We start from the raw sequence: 24,576 nt of genomic DNA on the forward strand, positions 1-24,576 counted from the left end.
CTCACCTGTGCAGGTGGACCACGCCTCTTGCCCTATGACAGCTAGGGCACAGGCTGCAGCCCTGTGAGCCTAAGCTGAATAAACAGTTAGCAAAAATGATCCATAGATGGCCTGAAATTCCCCAGTTAGCAGTTTGGTAGATAGCTATGACATGCTAATCCCATCCAGCAGCTGTATTCTACCTGTAAACTGATCCCTGCTGAGCCAAAGCACTTTTCAGATACAAATTACAACCTTTAATAGAAACCTATTGGTCAGCATCTTATTAGCCTGCTGTTAGCTTCATTCCACAGAAAACTGAGAGAAACTAACAGAGTTGATAAAGAATAAAGAGAAATGTGCTGATTTAAAGCCTTCGAAGTGCTTCAGATGATCTCTGTCCACTTCTGTCCACTCATTCATTCATGTAAGCTTCTAATGCAGCTTTGATCTTCACAGTCTGCTTCATGAAACTCATTCTAACCCTGAATGTCAGAGTGTTCCTCCTTCATGCTGGCAGTGGAGGAGATTTGGATGTTGGACTGTGTTTTGGATGATGTGTGTATGTTTGTGATGGACTGCTATCTGTAAAGCAAACAGACATTTTGCTTTGGATTTCAGTGCCACACAGACTTTAAGCTGGAAGGAAGAGTTGGAGAGTTTCACAGTGAACTATCCAGTGGAGGATTTTTCTTCTTCTTTGAAGGTTTGAAATGTGAACATTGTTCTGCTACAGTCAATGGACTAAACCAGAGAAGAAGAAAACAGACTTTACCATGAAGATCCTCAGTGTGGATCAGTATAATATCAGCCTGATGTCTGCAGTTTAGTGTCAGCACAACTTTCACATAATATTCATCTCAGCACAACTAAAACATGTTGACTGACCTCAGAGTTTCAAGTTTACATCCTGGATTCTCCAGGAAACCACACAGATGCTTCACTCCTGAATCCTGCAGCTTCTTGTTCCAGCTCAGGTCCAGCTGTCTCAGATGGGAGGGGTTGGACTTCAGCGCTGCTGCCAGATAATCACAGCTGATCTCTGACAAACCACAGCGCATCAATCTGTATAAAGAATGAAAGATGTAAGTTTATTAGACAAAGTGTGAGCTTGAAATCATTCAGTGTTTCATCATCTGTTCAGAGCTGAAGAAGGTTCAGAATGTAGAAGTTTAGAAAATGGAAACTCCAAACAGCTGAAGCCAACAGGAAGCAGCTTCAAACAGGAAACTGTGCAGAGTTTCAGACTATATGTCCTGATGCAGCCAGTTGGATTTTGGAGATTTGAATCTCTGTTCTGTGACTAAGTCCTTGAATCATTTCTTCCAGTTGGTCCAACAAGACAGACTAAGTATTGGAGATGTGTTGTGGCTCCATTAGGGGAGCTTCTAAATGTGATGTGATGGCCCCTCTGGGTCTGTCAGATCACAGGACTGAAGAGAGCTCAAACTGGGCACACAGTTGTTCCAGTCTGGACCAAAGACTCTATACTGGAACTGAGGGACTGCTTTGACTGCACCCACTGGGACTTTTTAAAGGCTCATGTTCTCACTTAGATCATCGATTTCTACTTACATTTCTTTCGGGGGGAAATGGGGATTACTTTGAAAACAAGAAGTATTTTCTCCAATAAGCAGCCCTGGATTAGTAAATCACTCCAACATGTTCTCAGGCAGAAGAAGCTGTCTTGTTATGAGGGAGAGAAGAAAAAGATTGAGGCACAGAAACTTGTTGAAAGAGAGATAAAGCAGCTAAAATCAGGTGTAAACGTAAAGCAGAGGATGAGCTGAATAAAAGACACTCAAGGCTGGCTTGGAAAGGAATGAAATCCATGGTTGGGATGCAGAACAAGGAGCAAAGATGAATGTGATGCTGAATCAGCAGAAGACTTGGACTCATTTGATTCCAGCTTTGATATCATTGATTTCAATGAAGAGCTTTGTGATTGTAGCAAAGGGCTGGTAGCTCTGAGAGTCCCACTGATGAGGTGTTTGTGTGGAAATCTCTTAGTGGGACCAAAGAGAAAAAAAGCCCTGGTCCTGATGCTGTGGGAGGAAATGATTGGAGTGTGCTGTGAGGAACTGACTGGGAGATTTTCACACATTTTCCAGTCCTCCTTGGAACAACAGGAAGTTCCCAGCATATGGAAACAAAGGTTAAGTGTCCTATGGCACTCAGTGATGATGGTGCTGTGGCCCCACCACCTCCACCTCTTTGTAAAGGAACTAACTGTAATCTGAAGCTTCAAATAGAACTAAGACTTCCTCCACTAGGTGGCAGTGTCTGATGAGAAAGTGTTAGTGGAGCTGGCCTGGAGTCAGAAACAGGAAGATGCAGGATTTGGGCTGAAATGGGGAAAAGTGGTTCGCACTAGTGCCTTAAAGTAAGAAGGTTGTAGGCTGAAGCTTGTTGGTCAGCTGGGCCTTTCTTTGGAGGTTGGATGTTCTCCCACAGTCCAATGAAATGCTGCTTAGGTTCATTGGTGCTTCTAAATTGGCTGTAGGTTTGGATGTGAGAGAGCGCTTCTCTGTCTCTCTCTGTTGGCCCTGTGATGGACTGCTCACCTGTGCAGGTGGACCATGCCTCTTGCCCTATGACAGCTAGGGCACAGGCTGCAGCCCTGTGAGCCTAAGCTGAATAAACAGTTAGCAAAAATGATCCATAGATGGCCTGAAATTCCCCAGTTAGCAGTTTGGTAGATAGCTATGACATGCTAATCCCATCCAGCAGCTGTATTTCTACCTGTAAGCTGATCCCTGCTGAGCCAAAGCACTTTTTCATATACAAATTACAACCTTTAATAGAAACCTATTGGTCAGCACCTTATTAGCCTGCTGTTAGCTTCATTCCACAGAAAACTGAGAGAAACTAACAGAGTTGATAAAGAATAAAGAGAAATGTGCTGATTTAAAGCCTTTGAAGTGCTTCAGATGATCTCTGTCCACTTCTGTCCACTCATTCATTCATGTAAGCTTCTAATGCAGCTTTGATCTTCACAGTCTGCTTTATGAAACTCATTCTAACCCTGTATGTCAGAGTGTTCCTCCTTCTCTTTCCCATCATTCATGCTGGCAGTGGAGGAGATTTGGATGTTGGACTGTGTTTTGGATGATGTGTGTATGTTTGTGTTGGACTGCTATCTGTAAAGCAAACACACATTTTGCTTTGGATTTCAGTGTCACACAGACTTTAAGGTGGAATAAAGAGTTGGAGAGTTTCACAGTGAACTATCCAGTGGAGGACTTCTCTTCTTATTTGAAGGTTTGAAATGTGAACATTGTTCTGCTACAGTCAATGGACTAAACCAGAGAAGAAGAAAACAGACTTTACCATGAAGATCTTCAGTGTGGATCAGTATAATATCAGCCTGATGTCTGCAGTTTAGTGTCAGCACAACTTTCACATCCTATTCATCTCAGCACAACTAAAACATGCTGACTGACCTCAGATTTTCAAGTTTACATCCTGGATTCTCCAGGAAACCACACAGATGCTTCACTCCTGAACCCTGCAGCTTGTTGTTGTTGTTAGTGGCAGACAAGGAGGAGTCATTACTCAGGTCCAGCTCTCTCAGATGGGAGGGGTTGGACTTCAGCGCTGCTGCCAGATAATCACAGCTGATCTCTGACAAACCACAGTCACTCAATCTGTATAAAGAATGAAAGATGTAAGTTTATTAGACAAAGTGTGAGCTTGAAATCATTCAGTGTTTCATCATCTGTTCAGAGCTGAAGAAGGTTCAGAATGTAGAAGTTTAGAAAATGGAAACTCCAAACAGCTGAAGCCAACAGGAAGCAGCTTCAAACAAACACAACAAGAGAAAAAACTCTGAATGTTTCACATTAAAGTCGAACATTTCTCATAAAAACAGGACAAAGACTTGAAAAAGTCGTGTTTTTCCTTCTTTTGATTTTTCGAACAATGAAACTGTTTAACAACACAGTTTGTTTCAAAGTCAAACTTGAGTCTTTCCATCGTACGGTCTGACTCATCAATGACAGCACACAGACGTCTGAGCTCCATATTATCAGCTGTTAAGCTTAACGTAGGGATCCTTTACCAACATTCACAGATAAACTTACAGACTTGCTTTAAGTCTCTGGGACAGCTTGCTCAGAGAGGCCGCTTTGGCAGCACGTAGCAAAGCTCCAGATGCTTTCAGTGTGAAGTAACTCCACACTGCCAACATCTGGCACACCACAGCTGCTCTATCATGTGACGCGTACTGCTCCCACGTGCTGAGGTCACTACCTGCTTACACCATGTCACAAGTTTGTGAGGCGCTTTGGTGATAGTTAATGGATCAAGTTACATTTTTTGTCCTCCCTGATATCCGATCCAGTAATTTAGGTCAGGATGGACCAAATAAAGTATATCGGATCGGTTCATCTCTAAATCAAACCTCTGTAACTTTGCTTCACTTCAGCAGCATAAGCTCATGTTCACATGTTGATTCGTGGTTTGCTTCAGTTTTGGATTGACTGCAGAATATTTTGAAGGTTATCTGCTATAAAAAGCCAGAAGAGGAAAATCTGCTTCATGTGTTTCTGTTTGATCCTCAGTGACTTTGACACAAAGGCCTCTGCTGTGATGATCACACCTCTGATCAAGTCTCACAGTGTCACAACTGATAAATGATCAGAGTTAGAATATTTCTGACTGTCTGCTGTGTGCCGTGACCTTTGACCCCAGGCTGCTGGAGACTCGGGCTGGGTGAATGACCTAAATAAATATTTTAATAGGTTTGATCAACCACCCATCCCTCCCCCAGCATTGTCCCCCTGCTGCAATCTGCCTCATCTTCACACCTCCCAGCTCCCAGTCATCACACCCACCCCCGGCTTCTGTGGACTCCAACATACACCCCCCTCCTCCGAAATCCCCTCTCTCCATCTCAGCACTTCAAGTGAGGAATGAGCTTAGCAAGATCAAGGTGCGGAAGGCTGCAGGTCCAGATGGCATCAGCTCCAGGCTCCTGAGATGCTGCGCAGACGAACTGTGTGGCATCCTAGGATATCTGTTCAACCTGAGCCTGTCACTGGAGCAAGTTCCACAGCTGTGGAAGACATCTTGTGTGGTATCGGTACCAAAGACCTCCCATCCCACGGACCTCAGCAGCTACAGGTAGCCCTGACATCTCATCTGATGAAGACCCTCGAGAGGTTGGTTCTAAACCATCTGCGCCCCCTGGTGAGGTCTTCATTGGATCCACTGCAGTTTGCTTACCAGCCTGGCATCGGGGTGGAGGACGCCATCATCTACCTCCTGCACCGAGCTCTGACTCACCTGGAGAAGCCTGGAAGCACTGTGAGGATCATGTTCTTTGATTTCTCCAGTGCTTTTAACACCATCCAGCCACGACTTCTGAGGGACAAGCTGGAGCTATCGGGAGTGGACCACCACTTGTCCCAGTGGATACTGGACTACCTCACAGAACGTCCACAGTATGTGAGGTCACAGGGCTGTGTCTCTGATACGCTGGTCTGCAGTACGGGGGCCCCACAGGGAACTGTGCTGCCACCGTTCCTCTTCACCCTCTACACTGCAGACTTTTCCATCAACTCCCCACGCTGCCACCTACAGAAGTTCTCTGATGACTCTGCCATAGTTGGCCTCATCACAGGTGAGGACGACTCAGAGTACAGACAGTGGACTCTGGACTTTGTAGACTGGTGTCAGCAGAACCACCTGCTGATCAAAGCCGGGAAAACCAAGGAGTTGGTGGTGGACTTCCAGAGACGCAGACCCACCACACTGACACCGTGAACATCCAGGGTGGACATTGAGATAGTGGACTCTTATAGGTACCTGGGTGTTCACCTGAATAATAAACTGGACTGGAGCCACAACACTGATGCTCTTTACAGGAAGTGTCAGAGCAGACTCTACCTGCTGAGGCGGCTGAGGTCATTTGGAGTCCAGGGAGCGCTTTTAAAGACCTTCTATGACTCTGTGGTGGCATCTGTCATTTTTTACAGTGTGGTATGTTGGAGCAGCAGTTTATCGGCAGCTGAGAGGAAGAAGTTGGATAAACTCGTCAGGAAGACCAGCTCTGTTCTGAGATGCACCCTGGACCCAGTGCAGGTGGTGGGAGACAGAAGGACTCTGGCCAAAATAACATCTCTGATGGACAGAGTCTCCCACCCCATGCATGTAAATGTTGCTGAACTGCAGAGCTGCTTCACTGACAGACTGCTGCATCCTAGATGCATGAAGGAGCGTTTCCGCAGATCCTTCCTCCCTGCAGCTGTCAGACTGTACAATCAGAACTGCTCCTAACAATCATAGATGTTTACATCAGCACTGTAACTGCAATAATTTAATTCAATTCAATTCAATTCAATTTTATTTATATAGCACCAAATCACAACAAAAGTCGCCTCAAGGCGCTTTATATTGTACAGTAGATACGGAGAAAAGCCCAACAATCATATGATCCCCTATGAGCAAGCACTTTGGCGACAGTGGGAAGGAAAAACTCCCTTTTAACAGGAAGAAACCTCCGGCAGAACCAGGCTCAGGGAGGGGCGGGGCCATCTGCTGTGATTGGATGGGGTGAGAGAAGGAAGACAGGATAAAGACATGCTGTGGAAGAGAGACAGAGGTTAATAACAGGTATGATTTGATGCAGAGAGGTCTATTAACACATAGTGAGTGAGAAAGGTGACTGGAAAGGAAAAACTCAATGCATCATGGGAATCCCGGCAGCCTCGTCTGTTGCAGCATAACTAAGGGAGGATTCAGGGTCACCTGGTCCAGCCCTAACTATATGCTTTAGCAAAAAGGAAAGTTTTAAGCCTAATCTTGAAAGTAGAGATAGTGTCTGTCTCCCGAATCCAAACTGGAAGCTGGTTCCACAGAAGAGGGGCCTGAAAACTGAAGGCTCTGCCTCCCATTCTACTTTTAAATACTCTAGGAACAACAAGTGTGAGAGCTAAGTGCTCTAATAGGGTGATATGGTACTATGGTACTCTGCTTGATGCATTGTTGGAGGCAACAACTGTGAGAGAAAGGATTCTTCAAAAGTTGATTTTAACAGTGAATTCAGTTGGTCAGAAAACTTTATGAAAAAATCAGATGGATACCCGTCGGGAGAGCAGATTTTCCAGACTGCATGCTCCGTATGGCCGTTTCAATTTCAGAATTAGAGACAGGTTCCTCCAGACTGGCGATTGCATCTTCTCCCAAGAAGGGAATATAATAGATTATCAATACATTGTCCGTTAAACTTAAGCGGGGCTTGGGCCCTGGCACGGCCTAGAATTTCCACACAATCCTGGTAGTAGTGAAGCTCGGCTATGACGGCGTGCGGGTTACCAGCTGTTAAAGTGAATTGTTAAATGTTGTCATTTTTATGCTTACTATCTCTACATTGTTTTAACTCTGTGATGAAAGGAATTCTTCTGTCCTTCCTCCCAGCCTCTCGAGGTTCTGGGGGGCTGTAGTCTTTTATTACAGACACAGCCTTGTGAAAGTCTGTTTGATGTAAGCTTCCTGCCCAGCAGAAGGACACACACACACATTCTTACATACATACAGAAGTTCACACATATACATACAATGCCTTGTCTTAGAACCATGTGGGCGTTGCTTTGCTGCGATGCATTTTGTGTGAACTGTTTCTCAATAAAAGGCAGCGGAAGGAGGCCGGATTTGGGGTCATTTTCGTGGTAGACACAGACGAGGCCTCCCTTGCAAGTAAATCGATCGATCGCTGACTGTCTTGTTTTCTTCATGACGAATAAGTCTCTAAACCAGCGGGGCTTGTGGTAGACACAGACCCAACACCAGCTGGCTTTCTCGGGACAAGAATCCTGTGTGAGCGGTCGACAATAACGTCTTTATCCACACCCAGCACTTCACGTAGTAGCACGGATACGGCCGTGGAGGAGCTCGAGTCCAGGCCCTCTGGGATCCCTATGATTCAATTCAATTCAATTCAGTTCAATTTTATTTATATAGCGCCAAATCACAACAAAAGTCGCCTCAAGGCGCTTTATATTGTACAGTAGATCGCACAATAATAGATACAGAGAAAAACCCAACAATCATATGATCCCCTATGAGCAAGCACTTTGGCGACAGTGGGAAGGAAAAACTCCCTTTTAACAGGAAGAAACCTCCAGCAGAACCAGGCTCAGGGAGGGGCGGCCATCTGCTGCGACCGGTTGGGGTGAGAGAAGGAAAACAGGATGAAAGACATGCTGTGGAAGAGAGACAGAGGTTAATAACAGGTATGATTCGATGCAGAGAGGTCTATTAACACATAGTGAGTGAGAAAGGTGACTGGAAAGGAAAAACTCCCTTTTAACAGGAAGAAACCTCCGGCAGAACCAGGCTCAGGGAGGGGCGGGGCCATCTGCTGTGACCGGTTGGGGTGAGAGAAGGAAGACAGGATGAAAGACATGCTGTGGAAGAGAGACAGAGGTTAATAACAGATATGATTCGATGCAGAGAGGTCTATTAACACATAGTGAGTGAGAAAGGTGACTGGAAAGGAAAAACTCAATGCATCATGGGAATCCCCGGCAGCCTACATCTATTGCAGCATAACTAAGGGAGGATTCAGGGTCACCTGGTCCAGCCCTAACTATATGCTTTAGCAAAAGGAAAGTTTTAAGCCTAATCTTAAAAGTAGAGATAGTGTCTGTCTCCTGAATCCAAACTGGAAGCTGGTTCCACAGAAGAGGGGCCTGAAAACTGAAGGCTCTGCCTCCCATTCTACTTTTAAACACTCTAGGAACAACAAGTAGGCCTGCAGTGTGAGCTAAGTGCTCTAATAGGGTGATATGGTACTACAAGGTCATTAAGATAAGATGGGGCCTGATCATTTAAGACCTTGTATGTGAGGAGCAGGATTTTGAATTCTGGATTTAACAGGAAGCCAATGAAGGGAAGCCAAAACAGGAGAAATCTGCTCTCTCTTTCTAGTCCCTGTCAGGACTCTTGCTGCAGCATTTTGGATTAGCTGAAGGCTTTTCAGGGAGTTTTAGGACATCCTGATAATAAAGAATTACAGTAGTCCAGCCTGGAAGTAATAAATGTATGAACTAGTTTTTCAGCGTCACTCTGAGACAGGATATTTCTAACTTTAGAGATGTTGCACAAATGGAAGAAATCAGTCTTACATATTTGTTTAATATGTGCGTTGAAGGACATGTCCTGGTCAAAAATGACTCAAGGTTCCTCACAGTGTTACTGGAGGCCAAGGTAATGCCATCCAGAGTAAGAATCTGGTTAGATACCATATTTCTAAGATTTTCAGGGCGAGAGTACAATAACCTCAGTTTGATCTGAATTAAGAAGCAGGAAGTTAGTAAGTAAGTAAGTAAAATTTATTTATATAGCAGTTTTCACAGATAAAAAAAAAACAAAAGTGCTTTACAACAGAAGAAATGAAAATATAAAACAATGTAAAACAATAAAAGCAACATAAGAGGAACTTAATAAAATGCTTTTCTAAATAAAAATGTCTTCAGCTGTTTTTTTCAGAAGAATCAATGGAGTCTGTGCAGCGTAGAGATAGTGGAAGAGATTCCACAACCGTGGTGCCACTGCCTGAACGGCCCGATCACCACGGGTTTTAAAATGAGTGCGCTGTACCACCAGCAGTCTCTGATCTAATGACCTTAAAGCTCAAGAAGATGAATGTGGTTTCAGAAGGTCAGATAAATATTGGGGAGCTTGACCATGAAGGGTCCTGAAGGTTAGACCTAAAATTTTAAAATGAAACCTAAAACTTACAGGCAACCAGTGAAGGGAGGCTAAAACTGGAGTAATATGCGATCTTCTCTTGGTGCCTGTTAAGAGTCGTGCTGCAGCATTCTGCACAGTCTGAAGACGATTTAAGGCTGATTTGTTAAAACAAGTAAAAAGGCTGTTACAGTGGTCTAAACAAGAGGAAATAAAAGCATGAATAATCATCTCAAGTTCAGGTTTTGACACCATTAGTCTGAGTTTAGAAATATTTCGTAAATGATAAAAACAGTTTTGGACCAGCTGCTTAGAATGCTGCTCGAGCGACATCGAGCTGTCAAACATGGCACCGAGGTTTCTGAGGCTCGATTTAACAGAAGGGTCTAAGAAGCTGATATGCTGCCTAATTTCTGAGACTATATGGTCTGGAGCAATAATTAGAGTTTCTGTTTTATCAGAGTTTAGTTGGAGAAAATTGTCATTCAACCACTGGTTGATTTCTGTCAGGCAATTACTTAAATTAGACAATTTATAAAACTCAGAAATCCTCAAGGAACAGTACAGTTGAATGTCATCAGCAAAGAGATGATAGGAGATATTTTTAATTTAATAATTTGGCCTAGGGGAATATATAAAAGTAGAATTGGACCCAGGACAGATCCCTGAGGTACCCACACGGTAAAACTGTTAAGTCTGACATCACATGATTCATGCAAACAGTAAGAGATCTCTCAGACAAATATGACATAAACCATTTTAAAAACAACACCAGTAATCCCAAACAAGTTCTTGAGTCTGTTTATATTGAAACTGTGGTCTACAGTATCAAAAGCAGAGCTGAGATCTAAAAGGACGAGCACTGCTACCATCAAGATATCACTAGATACTGTAAGTAAGGCCGTTTCAGTGGAATGCAATTTACGAAAACCAGACTGGAAAGTTTCCATAACAGCATTTTTATCCAGGAAATAGTTAAGTTGTTCTACTACTACTTTTTCTAAAATCTTCGCTATGAAAGGCAATTTGGATATTGGCCTATAACTGTTAGGAAGAGATGGATCCAGCTGAGGTTTCTTTAATATTGGCTCAACAATAGCTTGTTTAAAGAAGCTGGGAACTGAGCCAGTATGAAGAGAAATATTTAGCATTTCCACAATAAAGGGGCCAATGGAATCAAACACACTAGTGAAAAGTGACCTTTTCCTATTTAATAATGGATGCAAGGAGGTCGTTAAATTCAGCTAGAAAGACTCCGGCAGGTCCAGGGGGTCGGTAGATTAAAATACAATAAAAGGTTTGCAAAGAGCCGACCTTGATCATCTGCAGCTCAAATGAAGTGAAGGAATCCGAATTCATCAGTCTGTATGTGAATCTGTCCCGGTGCACAACAGCGAGTCCTCCGCCACGTCCCAAAAGGCGTGGAGTTCCGGAGCAGCCAGTCGGACAAATTTCCTTCAGATATATACAATTCATGTTTTGTTGCCACGTCTCAGTTAAACACATGAAGTTGAAAGATTCTTCCATAAAAAGATTGTTTAAAATAAATGATTTGTTTGTGATTGAGCGAGTGTTGAGCAAGGCAAACCTGATCGATGTTCCCTTTGGTTGGTGCACTCAACAGCTGACGCCAGTGGCACTCGAATTAAACACCTGTGCACACCTCTACACCTGTTACGCCGGGCGGTGACTTCAGGGCTAACTGAAGCTAGTATCCATGGTAGTACATCACCTCTGCCATCAAAACGGCGGTCGGACGACAGATGCAAGGTGAGCATGGGGCCATCAGACCATTGATTCCGGGCTTGGAATTGAAGTGTAGCGTCGGCACCAGGTGACAGTAGCTGAATTGGTCGTAGGCACCGGGAATCATCCCACATCCAAGAAACTAATCTTCGGTACCTTCTCAGTCGCACTTTAAGACCGGCCCTGGTTCCCCTCCTTCTTCTCTTCGTGTTGAATCCCACCGATATGTATGGTACCGTGCACTCAGGTGAGGAACAGACAAAAGGTGGAGGAAAAATTTTCCTGTAACTGTCCCAGCTGTCAAAGTAGCTCTCCACTGAGTCTTTAATATACAACAGCGTGCGCCGATCATAAATATTGGTGGAAGAGACAAAATCAAGACACAAAACAGTAAAAATAATATTGCAAGCGACAATAGTGGCCAGTATAAAACTATACCAGCGAGCTGTACTAGCGGCACAGGTGACGAAGCCAAACACAGGCGCCATCTTGTCATTTCCACTTGATGAGTCCTCAAAAAAACCTTACTTTTTAATATTTTTTGTATAATTACGTGTGTGATATTTCTTTAACAAGGACTCATCAAGTTAGCAGCCATCCAGGTCTTTATGTCTTTAAGACATTCCTGCAGTTTAACTAATTGGTGTGTGTTACCTAGCTTCATGGATAGATAGAGCTGGGTGCCATCTGCATAGCAGTGAAAATTTATGCTGTCTTCTAATGATGCTGCCTAAGGGAAGCATGTATAATGTAAACAGAATTGATCCTAGCACCGAACCCTGTGGAACACCATAATTGACCTTAGTGTGTGAAGATGACTCTCCATTTACATGTACAAATTGGAGTCTATTAGATAGATATGATACAAACCACTGCAGTACAGTACCTGTAATACCTACAGCATGTTCTAATCGCTCTAACGGGATATTATGGTCAACAGTATCGAACGCTGCACTGAGGTCTAGCTGGACAAGCACAGAGATGAGTCCACTGTCAGAGGCCATAAGAAGATCATTTGTAACCTTCACTAAAGCTGTTTCTGTGCTGTGATGAGCTCTGAAACCTGACTGAAACCCTTCAAATAAGCCATTCCTCTGCAGATGATCTGTTAGCTGTTTGACAGCTACTCTTTCAAGGATTTTTGATATAAAAGGAAGGTTGGAGATTGGCCTATAATTAGCTAAGACTGCTGGGTCTAGAGATGGCTTTTTGAGTAAAGGTTTAACTACAGCCACCTTGAAGGCCTGTGGTACATAGCCGATTATTAGAGATAGGTTGATCATATTTAAGATTGAAGCATTAATTAATGGCAGGACTTCTTTGAGCAGTTTTGTAGGAATGGGGTCTAAAAGACACGTTGATGGTTTGGAGGAAGTAATTATTGAAGTTAACTCAGAAAGATCAATTGGAGAAAAAGAGTCTAACTTAACATCAATGGTACTAAAAGTAGCTGTAGATAATATTACATCTGTGGGATGATCATTGGTAATCATCCCAAAGTAAATCAACCGATTTGCAGTACAACCTGGGTTTGCCTCTTATTTGTAGTTCATTTTATTTAACTTAATAACTGTACAGTACTCTGTTTATAGTAACCATTGTCCTGGATGTATATATGTAAGACAAATTGTGTATGTTTCTGTTCTGTGTCCTGTGTACTGTTTGTTTGTATACGTGTCTTTCTGGCTGCTGTTACAACCAAATTTCCCCTTGTGGGACAATTAAAGGATTTTTCTATTCTATTCTATTCAATGGACTAAACCAGAGAAGAAGAAAACAGACTTTACCATGAAGATCCTCAGTGTGGATCAGTATAATATCAGCCTGATGTCTGCAGTTTACTGTCAGCACAACTTTCACATCCTATTCATCTCAGCATAACTAAAACATGCTGACTGACCTCAGAGTTTCAAGTTTACATCCTGGATTCTCCAGGAAACCACACAGATGCTTCACTCCTGAACCCTGCAGGTTGTTGTAGCTCAGGTCCAGCTCTCTCAGATGGGAGGGGTTGGACTTCAGCACTGCTGCCAGATAATCACAGCTGATCTCTGACAAACCACAGCCCCCCAATCTGTATAAAGAATGAAAGATGTAAGTTTATTAGACAAAGTGCTTGAAATCATTCAGTGTTTCATCATCTGTTCAGAGCTGAAGAAGGTTCAGAATGTAGAAGTTTAAAAAATGGAAACTCCAAACAGCTGAAGCCAACAGGAAGCAGCTTCAAACAAACACAACAAGAGAAAAAACTCTGAATTTTTGTCGTACATTTCTAACAAGAGTATTTTAAATACAGCGTCACTGATAATCATCTTCTGCTCAGTGAAACTTTGGTTTTCATGTGAGTGTTAATGATGCACAAAGATTGTGAGTGCAAAGAGGGAGCGAGGAGGATGACAGAGAGATGGTACAAGAGCATGAAGAACCCGGCGAGGAAATGAGCAGAAGGATTTTGGAGCCTGTTGGATTGAAGCTTTCACAGAGACGTGTTTGACTGGACACCACCAGGACACTAGGGCTGTGCGATATGACAAAAATCTCATATCCCGATATAAGACATTTATCGTCCTGTCAACGATATCAATCACAAAAATAATATTTTATATAAATTCTGTGAATCTCGGGCAGCTCGACTTGTGTGAAGCGCTTTCAGCTGAGCATCCTTTACCTGGAGTCGAGTGTTTTAACTGATGCATGAAACTATACATTTTTAGACATAAGTTGTAACGGCCACCATTTTCTTTCAAAGTTTTAGTCTAAGATTTATTTTTCAGCACCTGACTGCTCTTTTTTCCTTCTCATTCTTAAACTCTCTGCTTACTCTTTCACGTGATTCAGTTTATTTTGAAAAGTCTCAAAAGGATCTTGAACTTTATTGTGAAAGGTTTACGTGGAAAACAAACAAGTGGACATCGGAGCCACACGGTGGTTTTACGGTCATTGTTGCTAATGACAACACGTAAAAACAGTCATTTGTCCATCCATAGTGTGGTTATATTAAATATAAGAGAAAGAGAAAACTTTAAGAAATTAATATATCCACTACAGTGAGCATCAAAACGATGAAAAAATATTGCTGTAAACAATTTATTTTATGACACCACGAAACAAACGATAGCTAAATAGGAAACGATAGATGTTTTTGTATCGTCATCCGATATATATTGTTATATCGAACAGCCCTACAGGACACAGACTTTTATTGTTTTCATTTACATGTAGATAAAGATAATGATAAACTTTTTTGTTACTAGTAATCCTGAATTATAGTAATAAAAACAATAACTGTCAGTGTGATTATACGGCCAAGAAAACAATGTTGCTGTCTGAACCATTCTGGGGTAACACATCACTTTTTGTTGAATTTATAGCAATTATAACAATTTCAATTTACTTTTAACAACTTTTAAATAACTGAAAACAAAATATTTGAAGACTTTTTCAAGCCTGAGTTTAAAAATAACTCTTTCCAATGGCAGTCACCTCTGGATCCTATCAAACTGTTAGACACATCACCTATAAGATCATATGAGGGTTTTTTTTATCATCGTCTTTTTATTGAACAAAAATTATATTTGACAGCAATTACAGCAGGATTAGTAAACAGCCCCCAACCCATCAAACCAATGCAACCACGACCCAGCCAGTAACAAAACAGGGAGCATCGATTCACTGACAACTGTTCCAGTGTTACCCATGAAAATAAATGATCATCATCTTTTACCCAGTATAATAAAGCCCTTATATTTGATGCCCAGTAGTACAACAAAAGATTTGCCTCCTGCACTCCACGGTCTTTGTAATAAACTCTGTTTCAGCCTGGGTGGCTTTTTGTTCCAAATAGAGGAAGAAATGTGACTGTTCAGATTGTTAAAAAAGACTTTGTTAAAAACATTGGAAGACATTGGGAAAAAAACACTAACATTTAGGAAATATACTCATCTTGATGATATTTATTCTATCACCCAGCGAAAGAGGCAAAACTTCCATTTTCCAAAATCCTCTTTAAGGTTCGACAATAAAGGAATATAGTTTTATACAAGTCTTTGTGGTTTTGTGTCACCCAGATGTCCGAGTACTTAAACTTGTTATAGCTGGGTTTAAAAGGCTAAAATAGACAAAAACTCCCCAGTTGTCGTATCGATAGGCATTACCTCGCTCTTCCCAAAATTCACTTTATATCCAGAAATTGTCCCAAATTCCTTAAGTATGCATTAAGGTGACCTTGAGCGTCTTAATGGTGCCTATAAATAAAATGTATAATTATTATTATTATTATGATTATCATTATTATTATTACTATTATCATTATTATTATTATAAGTCTATCCAAAAGTTTGTGGAGGCTATTCGATGGGTTGGAAATAAATAAAAGCATGTCGTCGGCATAAAGAGAGACTTCATGTTCGATACCCCCTCGATGTTTTCCCTTAACACGAACACATTGTCTCAGAGCAACAGCTAGCGGTTCAATGGCAAAAAGGAGACAGAGGGCATCCCTGTCCTTGGGGACAGATTATTGTTAGTCCGGACGGCTGCTAGAGGGAAACAAAAAAGCCACATTTTTTAAGCGTAGAAAAAAGAAAATTCCCTCTCACCCGATCCAAAGCTTTTTCTGCGTCAAGCCAAATTACAGTTTCCAATGTATCACCTTTAACATGGGTATAAATTATATTTAATAGACCTCTACTGTTAAAAAAAAACAATGCCTAATAAAGCCCGTCTTGTGTGGTGAAATAATGGAGGACAAATACTTGTATAAGCGACGGGCCAACACTTGAGCCAGGATCTTAGTATCTGTGTTGAACGAAGATATTGGACGACATGAACGACAATCTAAATGGTCTTTTCCCTGTTTTACAATTAAACACATCACTGCTTGATGCATTGTTGGAGGCAACAACTGTGAGAGGAAGGATTCTTCAAAAGTTGATTTTAACAGTGAATTCAGTTGGTCAGAAAACTTTATGAAAAAAATCAGATGGATACCCGTCGGGCAGCAGATTTTCCAGACTGCATGCTCCGTATGGCCGTTTCAATTTCAGAATTAGAGACAGGTTCCTCCAGACTGGCGATTGCATCTTCTCCCAAGAAGGGAATATAATAGATTATCAATAGATTGTCCGTTAAACTTAAGCGGGGCTTGGGCCCTGGCACGGCCTAGAATTTCCACACAATCCTGGTAGTAGTGAAGCTCGGCTATGACGGCGTGCGGGTTACCAGCTGTTAAAGTGAATTGTTAAATGTTGTCATTTTTATGCTTACTATCTCTACATTGTTTGAACTCTGTGATGAAAGGAATTCTTCTGTCCTTCCCCCAGCCTCTCGAGGTTCTGGGGGCTGTAGTCTTTATTACAGACACAGCCTTGTGAAAGTCTGTTTGATGTAAGCTTCCTGCCCAGCAGAAGGACACACACACACACACACACACACACACACATTCTTACATACATACAGAAGTTCACACATATACATACAATGCCTTGTCTTAGAACCATGTGGGCGTTGCTTTGCTGCGATGCATTTTGTGTGAACTGTTTCTCAATAAAAGGCAGCGGAAGGAGGCGGTTGGGGTCATTTTCGTGGTAGACACAGGCGAGGCCTCCCTTGCAAGTAAATCGATCGATCGCTGACTGTCTTGTTTTCTTCATGACGAATAAGTCTCTAAACCAGCGGGGCTTGTGGTAGACACAGACCCAACACCAGCTGGCTTTCTCGGGACAAGAATCCTGTGTGAGCGGTCGACAATAACGTCTTTATCCACACCCAGCACTTCACGTAGTAGCACGGATACGGCCGTGGAGGAGCTCGAGTCCAGGCCCTCTGGGATCCCTATGATTCAATTCAATTCAATTCAGTTCAATTTTATTTATATAGCGCCAAATCACAACAAAAGTTGCCTCAAAGCGCTTTATATTGTACAGTAGATACAGAGAAAAGCCAAACAATCATATGACCCCCTATGAGCAAGCACTTTGGCGACAGTGGGAAGGAAAAACTCCCTTTTAACAGGAAGAAACCTCCGGCAGAACCAGGCTCAGGGAGGGGCGGGGCCATCTGCTGTGACCGGTTGGGGTGAGAGAAGGAAAACAGGATAAAGACATGCTGTGGATGAGAGACAGAGCTTAATAACAGATATGATTCGATGCAGAGGGTCTATTAACACATAGTGAGTGAGAAAGGTGACTGGAAAGGAAAAACTCAATGCATCATGGGAATCCCGGCAGCCTCGTCTGTTGCAGCATAACTAAGGGAGGATTCAGGGTCACCTGGTCCAGCCCTAACTATATGCTTTAGCAAAAGGAAAGTTTTGAGCCTAATCTTGAAAGTAGAGATAGTGTCTGTCTCCCGAATCCAAACTGGAAGCTGATTCCACAGAAGAGGGGCCTGAAAACTGAAGGCTCTGCCTCCCATTCTACTTTTAAATACTCTAGGAACAACAAGTGTTAGAGCGAAGTGCTCTAATAGGGTGATATGGTACTACAAGGTCATTAAGATAAGATGGGGCCTGATTATTTAAGATCTTGTATGTGAGGAGCAGGATTTTGAATTCAATTCTGGATTTAACAGGAAGCCAATGAAGGAAGCCAAAACAGGAGAAATCTGCTCTCTTTTCTAGTCCCTGTCAGTACTCTTGCTGCAGCATTTTGGATTAGCTGAAGACTTTTCAGCGAGTTTTTAGGACATCCTGATAATAATGAATTACAGTAGTCCAGCCTGGAAGTAATAAATGCATAAACAAGTTTTTCAGCATCACTCTGAGACAGGATATTTCTAATTTTAGAGATGTTGCGCAAATGGAAGAAAGCAGTCTTACATATTTGTTTAATATGTGCGTTGAAGGACATGTCCTGGTCAAAAATGACTCAAAGGTTCATCACAGCGTTACTGGAGGCCAAGGTAATGCCATCCAGAGTAAGAATCTGGTTAGATACCATATTTCTAAGATTTTCAGGGCCGAGTACAATAACCTCAGTTTTATCTGAATTAAGAAGCAGAAAGTTAGCGGCCAGTATAAAACTATACCAGCGAGCTGTACTAGCGGCACAGGTGACGAAGCCAAACACAGGCGCCATCTTGTCATTTCCACTTGATGAGTCCTCAAAAAAACCTTACTTTTTAATATTTTTTGTATAATTACGTGTGTGATATTTCTTTAACAAGGACTCATCAAGTTAGCAGCCATCCAGGTCTTTATGTCTTTAAGACATTCCTGCAGTTTAACTAATTGGTGTGTGTTACCTAGCTTCATGGATAGATAGAGCTGGGTGCCATCTGCATAGCAGTGAAAATTTATGCTGTCTTCTAATGATGCTGCCTAGGGGAAGCATGTATAATGTAAACAGAATTGATCCTAGCACCGAACCCTGTGGAACACCATAATTGACCTTAGTGTGTGAAGATGACTCTCCATTTACATGTACAAATTGGAGTCTATTAGATAGATATGATACAAACCACTGCAGTACAGTACCTGTAATACCTACAGCATGTTCTAATCGCTCTAATAGGATATTATGGTCAACAGTATCGAACGCAGCACTGAGGTCTAGCAGGACAAGCACAGAGATGAGTCCACTGTCAGAGGCCATAAGAAGATCATTTGTAACCTTCACTAAAGCTGTTTCTGTGCTGTGATGAGCTCTGAAACCTGACTGAAACTCTTCAAATAAGCCATTCCTCTGCAGATGATCTGTTAGCTGTTTGACAGCTACTCTTTCAAGGATTTTTGATATGAAAGGAAGGTTGGAGATTGGCCTATAATTAGCTAAGACTGCTGGGTCAAGAGATGGCCTTTTGAGTAAAGGTTTAACTACAGCCACCTTGAAGGCCTGTGGTACATAGCCAATTATTAGAGATAGGTTGATCATATTTAAGATTGAAGAATTAATTAATGGCAGGACGTCTTTGAGTAGTTTTGTAGGAATGGGGTCTAAAAGACACGTTGATGGTTTGGAGGAAGTAATTATTGAAGTTAACTCAGAAAGATCAATTGGAGAAAAAGAGTCTAACTTAACATCAATGGTACTAAAAGTAGCTGTAGATAATATTACATCTGTGGGATGATTATTGGTAATTTTTTTTCTAATGATAAAAATTTTATTTGTGAAGAAGTTCATGAAGTCATTACTAGTTAGCGTTAAAGGGATGGTTGGCTCAACAGAGCTCTGACTTTTTGTCAGCCTGGCTACAGTGCTGAAGACAAACCTGGGGTTGTTTTTATTTTCTTCAATCAGTGATGAACAGTAAGATGTTCTGGCTTTGCGGAGGGCTTTCTTATAAAGCAGCAAACTATTTCTCCAGGATAAATGATGATCTTCTAAATTTGTGACACGCCATTTCCTCTCCAGCTTATGAGTTATCTGCTTCAGGCTAAGTGTTTGAGAATTATACCACGGAGTCAGCTACTTCTGATTTGAGGCCTTAGTTTTCACAGGAGCTACAGTATCCAGAGCCGTACGTAGTGAGGAGTTAAAATTATTAACTAGATAATCGACCTCTGTTGGAGTAGCGTTCAGATAGCTGCTCTGCTCCATGTTGGTACAGGGCATTGAAGATGATAACAGTGGTTGGATTATATTCTTAAACTTAGTTACAGCGCTTCCAGAAAGACATCTACTGTGATAAAGTCCACTCTCCACTGCTGTGTAATCAATTATTGTAAATGTAAATGTTATCAGGAAATGATCAGACAGCAGAGGGTTTTCAGGAAACACTGTTAAATGTTCAGTTTCTATGCCATATGTTAAAACAAGATCTAGAGTGTGATTAAAGTGGTGGGTGGGTTCTTTTACATTACACCTTTTACTAACCCTGCTTTATGATGTGGATGTTAGCTCTCCAATTTTAATTGTCAGAGATTTTAATATTCACATGCTGTCCCTCCAATCCTCTGGCCAGAAACTTTTTAAGTTTGATAGACTCCTTCAGTCGTGCTCAGTTTGTGTTGGGCCCAACCCAGAAACAGGCTCATACGTTGGATCTTGTGCTGTCTTTAGGGTTACCGGTCCTAAACATGGAAACATGTGATGCTGTTTTTTCACTGTTGTGTTTGATATATTTTTATCTCACTGCCATTTTACTCCTCTTATTCCAACACCCCATTGTCGTCTATTTAACCCATCTGCAACAGAACTATTTGCTATTGCTTTTAAAGAGTTTAAGATCTCCCCTCGGTGATGGTACTGAGCAGATGACATCTAATTTTTATGATAAATGCCAAATCGTCCTTGATGAGGTTGCTCCTTTTAAAACTATGAAACCGGAATCGGACCCGTGGATAAACGAGGCCGCTCGTTCAGCCAGACGAGAGAGCAGGAAGGCTGAACGTAAGTGGGAAAAAGATGCAGGTATCAGGACACTGTCAACGCAGAGAAGTCAAAAGCTGTTTCTAATATTATTGAGAAATGCTCCAACAATCCTCAGCTTCTTTGTTCAATTATTTCTCCAGCTTCTCATATTAATAGTTCCTCAGAAACTTGTGAAAGGTTCCTGCAGTTTTTATCAATAAGATAAAACAGCTTCGATCTATGATCGGCCTGCCTTCACATGACCTTTCTAAAATATTCCCCTGCTCAGCTGTTTTTGATCAGTTTGAGCCTGTGTGGTTTGATCAGGTGGAGGAACGATGTGATGATATAAAGACATCATCTTGTCCAAATGATGTTGTTCCAACACATATTTAAAAAAGATTTTAAAGGTTGTTGGTTCCGACATCTTAGCGATTTTTAACAGCAGTCTTAGTTCAGGTGTTGTACAGCCTGTTTTAAACATGCTGTTGTACAGCCTGTACTTAAAAACCTGATCTGGATCCTCTGTCCGCTCAAACTTCAGGCCTATTTCAAAGCTTCCCTTCCTGTCAAAGATTTTGTGAAAGATTATATTTGTTCAGCTGCCATCTTTTGTAACGGTTTCAGTCTGGTTTTAAAGCTCTTCACAGCACTGAAACTGCACTTTGAAAAGTTCTTAATGATCTTTTATCAGCCACTGATCAGGAGACTCAGCTGTGCTTTTGGATCTGACCGCTGCCTTTGACACTGTTGACTAAGGGTGGGTTTTTATAATCGATTTATTCTTTAAAATCGATTCTGGCTTGGATAACGTGAAATCGATTCATTGAAATCCTGAATCGATTTTTTAATATAAATTTATTTTGCCCGAAACGCCAGAATCTCAGGTGAAACCTCACAAAATTTGAACAACCACCAAACAGCTAAGACAGTAAATGAGAGCAGGTACACGGATTCTGCACAAGGACGTAAACACAAAGCGCGGACCCGCGGATCAGAATCAGTGAGAAGTCGCCTTTCTCACCTGACGGCACGGACACGGTCGGGGCTGAAAGCCGACAGCTCGCTGATTCTGATCTGTCGGCGCGTCTGCACTTCGTGTTCACGCCCTTTTTGCGCTGATTCTAAAGCTGTTAGTTTTATCTCTCTCCAAACATATACTGACTGAACCAGCAGCAAAAGAAGATCCAAACTACGCTTCACATAAACATTGTCATCTGACTTTTACTGTTTTGCTTCCACCACGATAAAATAACACTTCATGCACAGCTCTCTCTCTCGCTCTCTCTCTCTCTCTGTACTTCAAGAACAGTTTCCCGTCTAAAAATCTGTTTTCTGCATTATTCGCTTGCTTGTTACGCACAAGTCTACCGTTGTTTACAGCACTGTCGGCCGCTGTTTGTTTTTTTTTTCGTTTTACATACTTTCCCAGGCCAGGAAAACCACCTTCATGTTTTTATGTGTTTTATCTTCAGCTACTTTGACACAAAGGCATCTGCTGTGACGCTCACACCTTATTAAAGTCTTGCGTGTGTCAGCTTCCTTTTTATAGATACAAAAATATGTAAATGTACTGATCTGAATTATAATATTTCTGACTGTCAAAATTTCCCAGATTCAAATCGAATTGAATCAAATTGTGGATCGAATCGATTCGGGACCTTGTGAATCGGAAACGAATCGATTCTAGAAATCAGTGACGATACCCAGCCCTACTGTTGACCACAGCATCTTGATCTCACCATTGGAGCATGGCGGCATCGAGGGCGCTCTATTAGACTGGTTCAGGTCTTTTATTAAATCGCATTATTAAATATGGGGCTTATATTTGACAGCAATTTGACCTTTGAAAAACAGCTGAGCTCAGTTGTACAGCGGTCTTTCTTCAAACTGAGGCTTTTATCTAAGGTGAGATCATTTATATCTTTTAAAAACCTTGAACGGGCGATGCACGTTTTCATGACATCCCAGCTGGATTATTGTAACTCCTTATATGTTGGCGTTAGTGGGACCTGCCTGGCAAGACTGCAGCTGGTCCAGAAAGCTGCAGCTCATATTCTGACACAAGCTCAAAGACATTTATCGTCCTGACAACAATAAATACGGCGGTCCCTCGCTATAACGCAACGCAGTTCACCTTTGGCGGCCTCGCTGTTTCGCTGATCTTTTTTGTGCAATTTTGCATGCTTTTGTTTTTTACAGCGCATTGTGTTCTGCGTCCTGATTGGCTGTAGACCATTGTCAGCCAATCTCGTGCCGCGTCTCCTGTACAGTACAGAATGTGTTCAAGTTTACAGCAGTGTGACTCTGCAGTGCTGCACTGTATGTTTGTACGTTTTGTCCCAACAAACAACAATGATGATGAGACGTTTTGCAGCTGTGGTAGCAGCCAAAAGCAGAGGAAGATGCTGACCATCATAGTTTGAACAAGGAGGCAAAAAGGTTGTAACTGTCCACAACAAGAACATCGTAAGGATGGAGTCAGCTTTGGCTTTGTGGATCAGTGACCGCAGGAAAAAGAACATCGTGCTGGACACCAACATTATCCACATAAAAACTAAAAAGCTTTATGAAACTTTACCTGACAGCGAGGAGCCCAGGCCATGGACGAGTGCTCCTCACACAGAACCAACCATTTAATGTCAGCAAAGGCTGATTTGACACATTTCAGAAACACTTCAGTTTCATTCTTTAATAATGAACTTATTTTTCTACCAAGGTTTGAACTTTGTTTAAACAAGAGAGAAAAGTGTGAAAATGTTCATGCCTGTCTGAGAAAAGTGTATAAAGTGTGCAGTGAGGGTTTAACTGCCTTAAAACTTCTATAATAATTGTAAAACATAAAGCTGCTACTTCATTCTGAGAGTTATTTTTAGAAGGTAACTCGATAAACAAGGGAGCGCTGTAATGTATTTTGTTTATTTGAATAACTCTCAACAGGATCTTCAGATTTATTTTGAAAGGTTTATCTGGAAAACACACAAACACATAACCAGGAAACAAAGAGCGTGATATGAAACTATAGACGTTTTCATATGGTCATCATATATACATCGTTCTTTTTCTTTTTCTTTTTCTTTTTATTTAATTTTTTATTTTCACTTGCTAGATACGGGACAGACTTGAATGAGGAAAAGAAAAGGGAGAAAGAAAGAGGGGAAAAGGAACGGGGATAAGAGCAAAAAACAAGAACCAACAAAACAAGCAGACAAAAAATACATATATCAATCACCTGGATCACCTGTTGAGAAAGAAATAAGAAAACAAGCAGAAGAAAACGAGAGCAATAGAATAAACGACATCATAATGATATATGGGAATATAACAGTAAATACTAAATGTTAAACATTATTGTGCAGCACGTGAAATCGACAGCGCACAGTATGCTTTAAGGTAGGAGCCAAAAAGGGTGTCGTTTGTGTGTGTGAGCACCCGTGTGTACACCTGTGAGCATGAACGCGCTTGTTTTTAAAAGGTTCCTTCATTAAATGATCTGTTAGAGGGTGTGGGGGGCCACAGCCCCGTCCTCCAGGGCATGAAGCAGGTATGGAGGAGATCAAAACTCCAGACGTCCAGAGGCCCCCAGAACACAAGAGACCAAGGAGGACCAACAGAGGGGCAGCCGCGCCACTATCCCAGAAAGAGCTGAGGAGTCCCAGATGAGGGGTCACTCAGCAGCCGCGGAGCAGAAGCCAGGGGGGGTTGCAGTGACGTGCCCGGGAGCTCCGCCGGCAGCCAGCTGTGCCAGAGTGACCAAGCCCCAGGCTGAGAGGCACCCCACCCCCGGCTCACTCCAGGCCCTGTCAAGCAGCCACCAGGAGTGAGCCGGTGTGTACCTGGACGCCCATCCCCGGACACAAAGAACCAC

Source organism: Oreochromis aureus, linkage group 3 (assembly GCF_013358895.1).
Source record: "Oreochromis aureus strain Israel breed Guangdong linkage group 3, ZZ_aureus, whole genome shotgun sequence".
NCBI classification, from domain to species: Eukaryota; Metazoa; Chordata; class Actinopteri; order Cichliformes; family Cichlidae; genus Oreochromis; species Oreochromis aureus.